The sequence below is a fragment of the Acanthochromis polyacanthus genome, chromosome 11 (assembly GCF_021347895.1).
Source record: "Acanthochromis polyacanthus isolate Apoly-LR-REF ecotype Palm Island chromosome 11, KAUST_Apoly_ChrSc, whole genome shotgun sequence".
Classification (NCBI taxonomy): domain Eukaryota; kingdom Metazoa; phylum Chordata; class Actinopteri; family Pomacentridae; genus Acanthochromis; species Acanthochromis polyacanthus.
Genome location: NC_067123.1, coordinates 24,639,270 through 24,652,717, shown reverse-complemented (window position 1 = coordinate 24,652,717; position 13,448 = coordinate 24,639,270).

Here is a 13,448-nt window from a genome sequence, read left to right as displayed (position 1 = left end):
GAGCGGTGAGGAGGGGGCAATTTTCCGCCCCGGCAAAGTTCACCCCCGCTCCACCAACGCCCAGTCAAAGTTTGGCACCGCTAGACGCAAGTTCGTGGACGCTTGGGTCCGCTAGGAGAACGCAGAAATCTTGAACGCTGGACCACCGCTGCTTCACCAGCGTTGCCCGGGCAGCGATTAAACGTTGCACAAACTTCAGTGGAGCGGTTGTAAGTGTTTTACGATCGGACACGGGGTTGCTGGAACGGTGTCAGGCGTTGAAGCAGCGATCCATGGTGGCGATGAACTTTGGTTTGGCGTTGGTATAGCGGTGTCGGAGCGGGAATGGACCAGGAGCTCATTTGAAATCGAGCTGCCGTTGAGTTCAGACCTCATCTATATCGAATTTGCTCAAAGTTACAGTAAAACTATCACCATGGATGCTGAGAGACTTGCTATGATTGGTGCACTAGTCCAGCAGCAGAATCAGAACCTCCTCAGATTGCAACAAGCTGTTGACAGAAGAAGAAGCGAGAGAAGAAGGAGACACATGTGTGGGTCACACAGAGAAGGCCTGAACATGGACTGTATGACAAGCTGATGGTGGAGCTGAGGAATGAGGATCCACGAGCCTTCCAGCACTTCATGAGGATGCCACCAGCCATGTTTGATGAACCTGTACAGAGGCTAACCCCCAGATTGACCAAGCAAGACACCAACTACCGTGCAAGCCTGGAACCTGGTCTCAAAGTGGCAATCACCCTACGGCACCTGGCCTCTGGTAACACCTACAGAAACATGCAGTATGCCTGGAGGGTTGTATCAAAACGATCCGTTCAGCTCCGTAGTCACAAGCGGTATGCCGCTAAACCAACTTTATACCCCCGCCGAGCCAACGCCCGCATGCGCAGAACGCCGCTATACCAACGCTCGCGTCACCGCACAGCCAACGCCCGTGTTTTCGATTTTTTTCCCATTTTGTGCGTGGTGACGAGCGTTGTCGAAATTCACCCCCCCCCCCTACCGTTCAAGGAACGCTACAGCAAAGTTCGGGCAGTGTGACCGGGCCTTTACTTTCTTAACTTTCCCCATTCATTTCCAATGGTAAGTTTTTACAGTACAGGTGCAATACACTTTGCGGCCACCAGCGTAAAATTGGGGGCGCTGTTTCTTCCCTTGCGTAAAGTTAAGAAAAGCTGTTCTTTACAGTTTAATTCATCACAGAGAGAGCGTCCCAGGACATCGACAGCAACATTTTTCATCACTTTTGACTCAAAGGTTGTTTGCATCAATTAAGGTACGTGTTAAATATGAAGTTATAAAAGAATCTTAGCTAAACTGACAATCTTAATAACGTTGTAATTGACTCATCATTGAGTTTAATCATGAATCAGGTAAAGCTACTGTGCCAAACAAGGTGTCGCCATTACGGAGACAAACACTGCCTAGCAGCCTGAGTTAATGGTGGAAAGAAACAAAGTTAAACAGAAATCTACAGCTGCAAATTTAAAGTAAAAATGCAAAGGGCCCCTTGCATGCACATTATTTTACAATAAGATCCAAAGAGAAAACAGTGACAGATTCAAGTTGAGTTATTTTTGATTTGGTAACAGCTCTGTCTTCTGTTTCTGTGAAAAGAATACTCCTGTTTGATTTTACTGTTAAGATATTTCAATAAATATTACATGGCTTGTTATTATATATTTATAGCATCCACAGTGTATTTTAAATGTTTTTGTTTTTTCATACATAAAGATTTTTTTAGTTGCTCTAATGACACTGATATTTTGGTATAATTTTTTAATGTGATTCTGTATAGTAAAACATGAGGAGAGGCTTCAGCTTCTATCCCGGGAGAGTGACAGTCTCCTTCAGGAGGGGTCCCTCTGGCCATCTAAGACAGGACCCTTCAGTGGCGGCCATGGAGCTAAAGAGGAGACCATCCCCCACCTTCCCTGCACAGAGCCAGGAGGCTGTGAGGGCCAAAGCCTTGGCAACAGTTATAAGCCGAGGAGGAGACAGAACAGACAAACTGGAGGTAATGGGAGAATATGTCCTTCAGTTTGGAAAATATAAAGGACAAACTTTCCGCTGGCTCCTTGAAAATGACGTTGGCTCCATAATCTACCTGCTCAACAAAGTAGAGCAGGAGGAGAGTGAGGGGACTTTTAATCCTGAGGGTCAAAGTGAGGAGAGCCTCCTGTCCTTCTTGGATTATGCTGGCTCCTTTAAAGACATCAGGGACCTTCAGGAATATTTAAAGTCCAGGAAGCCAGCAGAAGCGGTGCTGTCTGAAGGGGACAATGTTGTGGGCTTTGGGGTCAGAGCCAAGAACACCTGGCAGAAGATCTGGGAGAGCAGGAGTGATGGATATGCTGACTTCATCTTGAGGGCCAAGTGTGTAAAAAATAGTAAAATGTACAACCTGCAGCAGTACCTCTTGAAACAGCAGAGTCAACAGCAGTCCCACCTCCAGAGACCCCAAGTGCAGTGGCTGACTCTCTGAGTAATGTACACCTCTGTTCAAGCATATTTAGTTAGCCTTCGGGTGTATAATACCGATTGTCTTCTCTGACTCTTTATCTGTAGTGATGGAAGAGGATGAAAAGCTAGAGCAGGAGATGTTGAAGCTCTCTCCATCCAAATACATGGATAAGAGGAGAGAGTAAGTCTTGTGAAGGCCTTGTCATGTGCTTTTATTTAAAACTTCTTTCTGTTCTCAGGACTATCAGAGACAGTCAGCAAGGGCAAGGCAAGGCAAATTTATTTATATAGCACATTTCAACAACGAGGCGATTCAAAGTGCTTTACAAAGACATTAAGAACAGAGGATGACGATTATTAAAAGAAGAACAAAAGAAAACATTTATGACATCATTTTTTAAAAAAAGTCAGAACAGTAAAGACATCAAAAACAAGGGCAATTATTAAAAAAAAACAGAACAGTAAAAAGATCAAAAACAAGAGTCAGAAAACAAGGGCTGTTTAAAATAACTGTCATAAAATAAGAGTTAAAATAACTGTTAAAAGTAACTGTCATAAAATAAGGTTTAAAATAGGTAGTTGCTAGAGGTACGGACCTGTACTTTCCATTTGCCAATCAGATACGCGAGATCTGGTCACGTGACTCCCGGTAGACGCGGTACGGACCCGTAGCATCGGTACTACAGGTACGGACCCTAAACCTGACCCTAACACTAACCCTAACCTTAACCTTTGCTTACCTTTCAACAGTTTGCAGTGGTTAGCAGCTTCTTGACTTGCGAGACTCGCGTACGGGTCCGTATCTGTCTGGCAAATGGAAAGTGCCGTACGGGTCCGTATCTGTAGACACTACCTTTAAAATAATTTAAAATACTTTAATCAAAAGCAGCTGAGAACAGGTACGTCTTAAGAATGGATTTAAGTGTGCTGAGAGTTTCAGCTGATCTACAGTTTTCTGGGAGTTTGTTCCATATATATGGGGCATAGAAGCTGAATGCAGCTTCTCCATGTTTGGTTTTTACTCTAGGAACTACTAGAAGATCTGATCCAGATGACCTGAGTGGTCTGGGTGGTTCATACTGAGTCAGGAGGTCCCTGATGTATTTTGGTCCTAGACCATTTAAAGCTTTGTAGACCAGCAGCAGGACTTTAAAATCTACCCTCTGAGTGACAGGAAGCCAGTGTAAGGACTTTAAAACTGGAGTGATATGATCTCTTTTCTTGGTTTTAGTAAGGACTCAGGCAGCAGAGTTTTGAATCTGCTGCAGTTGTTTGAGTGTTTTTTTAGGTAGACCTGTAAAGATACTGTTACAGTAATCAAGCCGACTGAAAATAAATGCATGGACTAGCTTTTCCAGGTCCTGCTGAGACATCAGCCCTTTAATTCTTGAGATAATTTTTAAGTGATAGTAAGCTGACTTTGTAACTGCTTTAATGTGTTTTCCAAAACTGAGTTCTGAGTTCATCAGCACACCCAGATTTCTGGCCTGGTCTGCAGTTTTTAACTGTAAAGACTGAAGCTCTAGGCTCACCTTTAATCGCCCTTCCTTAGCTCCAAAAACCATTACCTCAGTTTTGTCTTTATTTAACTGAAGAAAGTTTTGACACAGCCACTCATTTATCTGTTCAGTACACTTTCCCAGCACCTGTATAGGGCCATGGTCTCCTGGGGACATTGTAATGTAGATCTACGTGTCATCTGCATAGCTATGGTAACTTACATTATTCTTTTCAATAATCTGAGCCAGTAGGAGCATATAGATGTTAAACAGAAGAGGCCCCAGAATGGAACCTTGGGGAACTCCACATGTAATTACTGTCTGCTCAGACGTGAAGTTACCTATAGACACAAAGTAGTTCCTATTCTTTAGGTAAGATTTGAACCAGTTAAGTACTGTGCTGGATAGTCCCACCCAGTTCTCCAGTCGGTTAAGTAGTATATTGTGGTCAACTGTGTCAAACGCAGCACTCAGATCCAGCAGGACTAGGACTGACATCCTGCCGCTGTCTGTGTTTAAGCGGATGTCATTAATTACCTTAATGAGAGCCGTCTCAGTGCTGTGGTGCTGTCGAAAACCTGACTGGAAAACATTGAAGCTGCTATTTTTTATTAAGTAATTGTTTAGCTGTTGAAAAACTGCTTTTTCAATGATCTTACTTAAAAATGGGAGATTAGAGATTGGTCTGTAGCTATTCATTTGTAACTTGTCGAGGCTGCTCTTTTTTAAAAGTGGCGTAATCACAGCAGTTTTTAAAGCCTGAGGAAAAACACCTGACATAAGAGACAAGTTCACAATCCATAAAAGATCCGCCAGCAGTACTTGGGAGACTTTTTTGAGTAACCTTGTTGGCAGACTATCCAGACAGCAGGAGGAGGAGTTTAGTTGATGTATAATGTCCTCCAGGTTTTTGTGATTAATAGGATTAAATTGCGTCATGGTGTTTAAAATGGTTTTACGCTGACACAGGGCATATCCTGAACCTGCTGTGGAGGCATTAACTGCTTGTCTAATGTTTTGGATTTTCTCTATAAAGAATGATGCAAAGTCGTTGCAGGCCCTGGTAGAATGCAGCTCAGGGGCTACTGACACACGAGGGTTTGTTAGTCTCTCCACAGTAGCAAATAAGGCTCGTGTACTGTGACTGTTTTTGGTGATTATATCTGCGAAATAAGATTGTCTTGCATTTTTAAGTTGTAAATTGTAAGTCCACAGTTTCTCTTTGTAAATGTCATAATGAACCTGGAGTTTTGATTTTCACCATCTACGTTCAGCTTTCCTACACTCTCTTTTGCCATTTCTGACCAGTGTGGCATTTCTCCATGGAGATTTTTTCTTACCAGAGATAACTTTCACCTTAGTTGGAGCAATGGCATCCATAATGTTTACAATTTTAGCATTAAAACTACCTATCAGCTCATCGACTGAAGCCCCAGACGGAGCTGGTGTAGAAGAAAAAGCCTGGTTAAATATTTCAGAGGTGTTTTCAGTAATACACCGTTTTTTTGGTTACCTCCGTGAAAGTTGCTGGCTGCGCCGAGACAGTGCTCTCAAAGAAAACACAGGAATGATCAGAAAGACCAACGTCAGACACTGTAACATTGGAAATACTCAGACCCTTGGAGATAAGTAGGTCTTAACGTATGCCCTTTGTCATGTGTGGCCTCTGTTACATGCTGAACCAGCCCAAAGCTGTCAAGAGTGTTACATAGATCTATAGTCCCTCTGCCCTGAGGATTGTCAATATGGATGTTAAAGTCGCCAGCAATAATTACACAGTCAAAATCAATGCAGATCATAGACAGCAGTTCACTAAAATTATCAAAAAAGTTTGCACAGTATTTAGGAGGCCTGTAAACATTAAGTAGCACAACTCGAGATGAGGACTTCAGTTGAAGGGCTATGTACTCAAACAAGGAGAAATGTTCAAAGGATAACTGCTGATATTGAAAAGATTCTTTGAATAGAATTGCAACACCGCCCCCTCTCTTGTACACCCTGGCCTCACTGATAAAACTGAAATTGGGAGGGGTCGACTCGATGAGAACAGCTGTACTGTTATTTTGGTCTAACCAAGTTTCAGTTAAAAACATAAAATCAAGATTGTGCTCAATAACAAAATCAAATGTCTTCCCAGCTAAAGATCTAATGTTTAATAGAGCCATCTTTAATGTTTGAGGAGTTTTGCCTGCCATGTGAGCAGAAGATGTTTGTGGTTCACAAATAATATGTAATATATTTAAAAGCTTTTTCTTTCTGTGTCTTGACATAACCACCTTTCTTTTTCTGTTGCCTACTAGGACAGAGATACTGGTTACCTGATTTCCATAAGGCCCCGGCTTTTCCTGGTTGATGACATTAATATCAGCTTTGAAGCCTGGACCTGGCACATATCAGACATCAGAAACAACTGAATTTTCAAAGACAAGACTAGTTGGCAAGCATATGGGATTTCGGCGTGGTGTCAGTTTTGTTCCAGCATTAACACACCTTTTCATGTCATCTGTGAAATCCAGATGAGTAGGGGAAGGAGAGAGACTGGCTGGGGAGGGTAAGGAGTTAGGGGAGGTTTCCTCTTGCTGTGGGGGTGAAGATGGACAGTGGTCTGTTGGATGAGTGGCAGGAGGCGATGATGTCGTTGAGGCCTCTCTCTGAGTCCCTTGTTGTCCTTGATCTGTTGGATGAAGGGCAGGAAGTGGTGATGCAGTTGAGGCCTCTCTCTGGGTCCCTTGTTGCCCTTGATCTGTTGGATGAAGGGCAGGAAGTGGTGATGCAGTTGAGGCCTCTCTCTGGGTCCCTTGTTGTCCTTGATCTGTTGGATGAGGGGCAGGAGGTGGTGATGTAGTTGAGGCCTCTTCCTGGGTTTCTTGTTGTCTTTGATCTGTTGGATGAGGGGCAGGAGGTGGTGACGTAGTTGGGGCCTCTTCCTGGGTTCCTTGTTGTCCTTGGTCAGTCCTTATCTTCAGCAGCAACAGTTCTTCTCCAGTGTGCTGTGCAATCTGTTGTTTTGAATGTCCTTGGCTTTTATCTCTGACCGTGGCTGGTGTCTAACGTACGGAGTAGAAAATGTTTGAGCACAGTAGCAGCAGTCCTGATCTGTTAAGGAAAATTCCATTTGCCTTAAAGAGGTGTCTGCGTTCCCAAAAGAGGTTGAAATTGTCAATAAAGTTTATTGATTGAGCAGCACATGTAGCTTTGAGCTATCTGTTTAGCAGCATCAGCCTGCTAAATTTCTCATCTCCTCTCCGGACTGTAGGTAGTGGACCGCTCACATAAACAACAGGTTTCAGACCTCTGACTCTGTTCAGCAGATCCATGAAGTCCTGTTTCAGCACTTCTGACTGCTGCTTCTCTACGTCGAGGGCTCCCGTATGTATGACAAGGGATTTAGCTGTGGGATGCTCAGCAGTGATCCTCATAATTTTCTTAGAAATGTCAGACACCGTATCATTGTTAAAGCACAACACTTAGGTGCTTTTTTTGCTACAAAAGTGCTTTAGATCATTCATAGCTCTGTCACCCACTATCAGAGTTTGAGGCCCAGTAGTAAGCGCTTTCCTCAACCTTTTTGGCTCAGCAGTTAGCTCATTCTGCAGCCTTTTAGTGCCATACCTTAGTCTTCTTTCAGGAGATGAACTCTTTTGGGGGGTGTCAGAATCTTGTTGCAGTACAGCAAACCTGTTCTCCAACTGAACCTCTGTTTCTTGGTTTTGTTTACTCTTATTCCTGGTTGTAGCCACTGTCCAGGGCTCTTTACTTCTCTGGATTGGTGTGGAGGAGATATTGCTACAGGATGGCAGAGCCGGCCAACCAGTTTCATCACTAATCTCTGTGTGTTGGATTCTGCCTGTAGCCTGCCTTTCCATATCAGCTGTATTCATACCTGAGGTCTGCTTTGGCTTTGCTCCAAGCAAGTTCCAGGGAGTACTGCTGGCTGATATGTGGCTGTTTCGACAGGCCTCTTCATCCTTGGCAGTGGTGCTAATTAGCTGTCTGTTAGCCTTCTCTTGTCCACTGCTTTGAATCACCGGCAGTCACAGTCCACAGCCTGTGTCCTCAGTCACAGGTTCGCCACGTCGCTCACCAATGGATTCTGTTCTGAATCCTGCCGTTCAGTGATTCTGTTTGGCCATGTTCTGGCGTGTTTTGATGCATGTGTTCTATTGTTCTTCTCTTATATATTAAGGACATAAAATGTCAACAAAATGGTAAGTGTTATTGCATGTTTTGTTCCTGCATCTTAGACGTATGCATTACTGGCATGTCTTCATTTATAATGATGTTTATCTTTGGAGCAGACATTTTGCCATTAAATTAGCACATTAAAACAATATTAATAGTTTAACAACAATCTGGTTTTCTTAGAATCAGGGAAACAGACTGCTGCTCCAGTTCCTCCAGTTAGCACGGTTCAGAGGACAGTTGATACAAGCACGGGTCAGTAAGTTTTTTTTGTTTGTTTGTTTTCCTTTCTTTATTATTATGCACTTTTCTCATTCATTCAATTAAACGTCTTCTCTTAGTAGCAGGTCAGAATGTTGATCCAGCTCAACCTGTTTCCACGGCAGCTGACAGCAGCACAGGTCAGTCCTTTAATGTGTGCTAAGTAATTTTATATTATGGAGTTTATATGCACTTTTTGTCTTTCTCAGTTGCATTGAAGCCTCCTCTTCCAGTTCCTCCTCAACTGCTGGCCATTGCAACACAGCTGGGCATTGGGGAACAGCCACCTGCTTCAACATCATGTAAGGCCAATGGAATTTATTGTCATCGTTTTGTATGATTTTAGATGCAATGAATAAATCTATTTATATAATACATATAGTTGTTGTGGTAATATACCATAAGTGGCAAATGCTTTATTCAAATTATAAGTGATAAAATGCAAGACTTATTATACACAATAATATAAACAATATTTTTTCATTCTCCTTGCAGCCTCTAATGTCCAACACACAGTTCATCGTGCCCAGGCTTCAGTGGACCATGACATTGTCCAGTGGAGGTGCTCTCACCAACAAAAGATCTGGATGAGGACAGAGCTCCAAACACTAGGACTGTGGCCCGGTTCTACCCCAGGACATGTTCCCTTTCCTTTGTGGCGTCATCCTCCTCAGCCTGAGCTCATAGACACAGTCTCAGACCTCCCATCTCCCAAACATTTACAACTTCACCCATTTTTTATTTGGAAGCCAGAAAATCAAATTATGGAGAGACTGACGAATAATTACATCCTGCCCTGTCTTTCCGGCTGCACTAATCCTCAGGTAGTTTCTTCAGGAGTGGGACGACCAAGAGTCATCATTGGCATCAGCGGTCAGTACTATATTTTTGCTTCCAGACTTACCTGCAAAGTCTGTAAAAAGTACTGGCATGCTGACAACCCCCAGTGGCTGGAGAAACTGCCAAAGCGATTCAGCATGATTGTGCCAGCTTTCATGACCCACAAGAAGGCCATTTGCAAGTCGGTGATGGACGAGCTGCGGAGAAGTGGGAGGTCACCTGAGGACATGGCCAAGCAGTTGATAGAGGGACTGCATCTCAAGTATGAGCGGCCACATCTGGCTTATCTTCTCAGTGTGCAGAACATTTGGGATGCTGAGGCTGGAGTCTACGGGCAGAGAACCATCACAGGTCATCTAAGGCAGAGGGAAGAGCCTGCTCCATTTGGGGGAAATGACTATGCTGACGGCTGGGCTGGAGTGTCCATTTCTTCCCACTATTTGGTGGACTGCCTGGTCCAAGACTACCAGCAGCAGGAGCAGCTCCTAAATCTGCTCCTGCAGGGCACATTTGGGCAGATGCTGAGGTCAGACCACACTCGGAAAGTAGCGAGGAAGGTGGTACTTTCATCTGGCACAATGTCATCTTATGCTGTGATGAGTGAGCATTGAACCATTCTCATTCCATTTGTCATTATTTGTAAAGAAAATTGTTTTATCTCTTTTATTAATAAATATTCAACTGAAATGAATCTCACATGCCTTTATTCTTTACAGTGGCCTTTATATATATATATATATATATATATATATATATATATATATATATATATATGTTCTGTAGTACATTTTAAAAACAAGTTATTTGAGCCTTATTATAAAAATGTCTTGTTTTATTTTAGAAAAATAATAATTCAATAAAGTCTCCATTTAAAACTGGGTCACAACTCTGAACTGCTAAAAAATGTAATAACACTTAAAAAGTGGTTACACAGTTAAAAAAAAACAGTAATGATGCAAACTTTTCACTTACAACTTTAAAAATATAGCTCAAATACAATTTAACTGTAAATCAAGGGTGCCCCTGGCAGGACTCGATCCCAGAGGGCTGATCGCCATCTACAGGTATACGCGGCTGGCCCTTGCGTGCAAGGTGAAAGTGCTAACCACTACGCCGCTGAGCAGCCCCAATTCAGATATATACAGTGCCTTGTGAAAGTATTCGGCCCCCTTGAACTTTTCAACCTTTCGCCACATTTCAGGCTTCAAACATAAAGATATGAAATTTTAATTTTTTGTCAAGAATCAACAACAATTGGGACACAATCGTGAAGTGGAATGAAATTTATTGGATATTTTATACTTTTTTAACAAATAAAAACCTGAAAAGTGGGGGGTGCAATATTATTCGGCCCCTTTACTTTCAGTGGAGCAAACTCACTCCAGAAGTTCAGTGAGGATCTCTGAATGATCCAGTGTTGTCCTAAATGACTGATGATGATAAATAGAATCCACCTGTGTGTAATCAAGTCTCTGTATAAATGCACCTGCTCTGTGATAGTCTCAGGGTTCTGTTTAAAGTGCAGAGAGCATCATGAAGACCAAGAAACACACCAGGCGGGTCCGAGATACTGTTGTGGAGAAGTTTAAAGCCGGATTTGGATACAAAAAGATTTCCCAAGCTTTAAACATCTCAAGGAGCACTGTGCAAGCAATCATATTGAAATGGAAGGAGTATCAGACCACTGCAGATCTACCAAGACCCGGCCGTCCCTCTCAACTTTCACCTCCAACAAGGAGAAGACTGATCAGAGATGCAGCCAAGAGGCCCATGATCACTCTGGATGAACTGCAGAGATCTACAGCTGAGGTGGGAGAGTCTGTCCATAGGACAACAATCAGTCATACACTGCACAAATCTGGCCTTTATGGAAGAGTGGCAAGAAGAAAGCAATTTCTCAAAGATATCCATAAAAAGTCTTGTTTAAAGCTTGCCACAAGCCACCTGGGAGACACACCAAACATGTGGAAGAAGGTGCTCTGGTCAGATGAAACCAAAATCAAAGTTTTTGGCCACAATGCAAAACGATATGTTTGGCGTAAAAGCAACACAGCTCATCACCCTGAACACACCATCCCCACTGTCAAACATGGTGGTGACAGCCTCATGGTTTGGGCCTGCTTTTCTTCAGCAGGGACAGGGAAGATGGTTAAAATTGATGGGAAGATAAACGGAGCCAAATACAGGAGCATTCTGGAAGAAAACCTGTTGGAGTCTGCAAAAGACCTGAGACTGGGACGGAGATTTATCTTCCAACAGGACAATGATCCAAAACATAAAGCCAAATCTACAATGGAATGGTTCACAAATAAACGTATCCAGGTGTTAGAATGGCCAAGTCAAAGTCCAGACCTGAATCCAATCGAGAATCTGTGGGCAGAGCTGAAGACTGCTGTTCACAAACGCTCTCCATCCGACCTCACTGAGCTCGAGCTGTTTTGCAAGGAAGAATGGGCAAGAATTTCAGTCTCTCGATGTGCAAAACTGATAGAGACATACCCCAAGCAACTTGCAGCTGTAATTGCAGCAAAAGGTGGCGCTACAAAGTATTAATGCAAGGGGGCCGAATAATATTGCATGCCCCAATTTCAGGTTTATATTTGTTAAAAAAGTATAAAATATCCAATAAATTTCATTCTACTTCACGATTGTGTCCCACTTGTTGTTGATTCTTGACAAAAAATTAAAATTTTATATCTTTATGTTTGAAGCCTGAAATGTGGCGAAAGGTTGAAAAGTTCAAGGGGGCCGAATACTTTCACAAGGCACTGTAAATAAGAAATACCGAAACAGGTTCAAACAAAAATGAAAGAAAGAAAGAGAAAAGGCACATCAGGAAAAACAGTTACACACATGGATTACATTTTCCTTTTACAGGTTTTTGAATTGAGTCAGAGAGACAAAGTTTCAGAGAGACAAAGTTCAAGAGAAAGAATGCCTCATGCAACAAAGGGACAGCCTTCAGAAGAACTACCTCTATCAAGAATGGTACGACCTTATCTAGGAAGGGGTCGAGCTCTGTGTTGAACGATATTGACTCAGTACAACTTTGAGGAGATGGTGGCCCGAAACCAAAACTCCAATGGGATGCCTGCATGCAATAGTTCAGGTCCTGTACCACCGGGCCTGACCCCAATGAGTCCCCCAATTGGACATTCTCCCTCCTACAGTCATACAAGTCCCTGAACAATGGACGCTAGTCTTGCTTGAATGAACAGTGCCATCTCATAAACACTGCCTAATATGCTATAAATGGTATTATCACCTTGTAAACATGTGTTTTGATTGTGTATGACCTTTAGTATTCCTACCACTTTGTGATCACGTTGACTTATGATTTGGCTCAAGATTATCATGCCTCTTCTGATTACCTTAACTGATATCCATCCATCCATCCTCTATACACCGCTTTATCCTCATTAGGGTCGCAGGGGGTGCTGGAGCCTATCCCAGCTAACTTGAGCGAAGGCAGGGGACACCCTGGACAGGTCGCCGGTCTGTCACAGGGCTACATATACAGACAAACAAGCACACTCACATTCACACCTATGGACAATTTAGAGTAATCAATTAACCTCAGCATATTTTTGGACTGTGGGAGGAAGCCGGAGTACCCGGAGAAAACCCACGCATGCACAGGGAGAACATGCAAACTCCATGCAGAAAGATCCCAGGCCCAACCCGGGATTCGAACCAGGATCTTCTCGCTGCAAGGCGAAAGTGCTAACCACTACGCCGCTGTGCAGCCCCTTAACTGATATGATAACGTTTAATTTAATAATCATTGGCGGTTTTATGGTAGTCTTATATACTCACTGTGCATCATATTTGAAGTAGTGTTATTCAGTGATAAGGCTTAACCTCGTACCCTTTGAAGATACCGCAGTACAGTTCCCTTGGGTATATAGCTCTGTACTGCTTAATGATGATAGATACCAGTTTATAGTAACAAGGTTGAAACCATAGTGGTCTATTTGTATGTGTGTTTGAGGAGGACATACACACACACAGTTGGAAGATCATAAAGTATAATATGCATTTTTGTGTGAAAACAAATCATATGCTTTTTAGAAAATGAAAGACGGAGTACTTAAAGCATAATAATTTATACTTAAGGCAGTATGACTGTTTTAAAATGTACAAGAAGCATAATAAAACGAAATAAATTATCATTAAAAAAAATGGGATGAGTGTACAGGAGAC